Below are 2,252 nucleotides of genomic sequence, written 5' to 3'. Positions count from 1 at the left end.
GTGGTAAACATGAGTAAACCCTCACTAGGTTTTGGATAAAGTGTACACTCACAAACCTGTCAAACCTGCATTTGAAATGTTGGCTACCATAGCAGTATAGTATTTCAACATGGCATTTGGGTCTTCTAACTAAAATAGATAAATAGGAACATAAATAGTACCAACATTGCCAGAACTGGCCCACATCTGGTTGACATACACCCTGCCATGACACCAGTCAGTCAGAAGTGCCAGCATGATGCCAGATCCGGGGAGGACCTATTTTCTATGAGCCTGGGCCACATAAACCAAACCACAATCAGGCCAGATGTGGCATACCATCACGTAAACAGTGCCATCTACACCAGACCTGGCCCATATCTGGATGACATACCACTTACCATGCCAGAAGTCAGCCAGCAGTGCCGGCTTGACACCAGATCCGGGCCAGACCTGTCTGCTTTTTGGGTATAAAGGTTGAATTCAGTAAATTAATCAAAACATTATCAGCTTACACCTGATGTAACCTAACTGACCATGAACATCACAGCTGCTGTGCACCAGTCCACCACAGTGCTTTTTCCCTCAAATTTGATACAAATGTTCACTTGAGTTATTGTGAATGAGTTATTGCAGGTCAAATGTCACAGTGATCTAAACCACCCTCCACCCACCCACTTACACACATACACAATATTATATTATAACTCAAGTTATGCTAATAATATGCACATTTTTCACATTTGGTCAGACCGTAAGTTCCACTTTAAAACTGATGATAGTATTGCGTGTGTGAAGCAGTTATGAGTCTGGATAGAAATTAATGCACACTGCAACTTCACTTGCTGGTAAGTGGTCAGGGAGGCAGTAATTTTTGTCTCTTTTACAGTCTCTGTACACATTAATGACGCTTCTGTCACTTTTTATTACAATACTTTGAACAGTGTGTTCATGTTGTGTCCAGCTGTGCTGCTCTTTTTGTGTGACCGTGCTGATAGTGTCTCAACTCTAGTACAGTGGCTTGCAGTTATTTATTTGTAAAAAATGTTTGGAATCATGTATGATTTTCGTTCCATTTCTCACATGTACACCACTTTGTGTTGGTGTTTCACGCGGAATTCCAATAAAATTGATTCATGGTTGTGGCTGTAATGTGACAAAATGTGGAAAAGTTCAAGGGGGCCGGATATTTTTGCAAGCCACTGTAACTGTTATTTGGCTTTTCAAATCAAACAGCCTCCCTTTCAATAAGTAGTCAAATTTTCTTTTTTTTCAGTTTTACATCCGCTAGGCAAATCTTCTGTTTTAAGTGAAAATCGTGTGGAATAAGCTGCATAATGATGCCCTGCTGATAGAGCTGCGAAGAATTCCATGAATACAGCATGAATGAAAAATCCACAGGGTGCTGTGACTTTTCATTGTGTATGAGAGCACGACATAATACAGAGAGCATCAGTTTTTCTACTATAATTGACTCTGCAATGATCCAGACAGATTCTCTGACTCTGCAGGATTCTTGCCATAATGTCACAGCTCACTGAGGAGTGTGTGAGAGTCTGATTGTGTATTTGTTAGTAGTGCAAACTCATCAAAAATCAAGTCGGTACTAGAGAATAACTTTCTCATATCACATTTAATTTACATTATTTAGCAGCAGTATAATACCATCTGGATTATATATTAATTATTAACACTAGTGGAAAGGGTCTTATTGTCCAGTAAAGACACTGATATTCCCTCAGTGACACTGGTCTTTCCTACAAAGAGCTGTTCTCATAGCTCTTTCAAAGAACAAAGAAGCAAGTTCATCTTTCAAACATCAGCATAAAAAAGAAACACTTATTTACTCTTTTTCTTCTTTTAAGTGAACATCTCCATCCAAAGAGTTACAGAGAATCTTAAAACTTTGTAATAAGATATATAATAAATATATAAACAACACTAAAAATGCAATATTGTTCTGACCTAGTGTGGTAGGTAAACCCATCACGATGATTTGCTAAACCATGATATATTGTTCTGCATTACAATTTTTAAGTTTTGTCTTTTTACAAATTTACGTTGAGTCACTCTGAACCTAAAGTTGTCATTTTTCTTTCCCTCTTTATTCTTCCACTGTGCTGTGAGATCTCAGTGACATGTTGCACCTTTTTTTTGAATTATTCATTTACAAATTGTAGTAGGAAATACAATTTGCACAAATGACAAAACCAGTTCAGAAGTGTGTGTGTGTGTGTGTGTGTGTGTGTGTGTGTGTGTGTGTGTGTGTGTGT

The sequence above is a fragment of the Pundamilia nyererei genome, unplaced genomic scaffold, assembly GCF_000239375.1.
Source record: "Pundamilia nyererei isolate P.nyererei 1_Seehausen unplaced genomic scaffold, PunNye1.0 scaffold00182, whole genome shotgun sequence".
Taxonomy (NCBI): Eukaryota; Metazoa; Chordata; class Actinopteri; order Cichliformes; family Cichlidae; genus Pundamilia; species Pundamilia nyererei.
Note: the sequence above shows the minus strand (reverse complement) of the source record.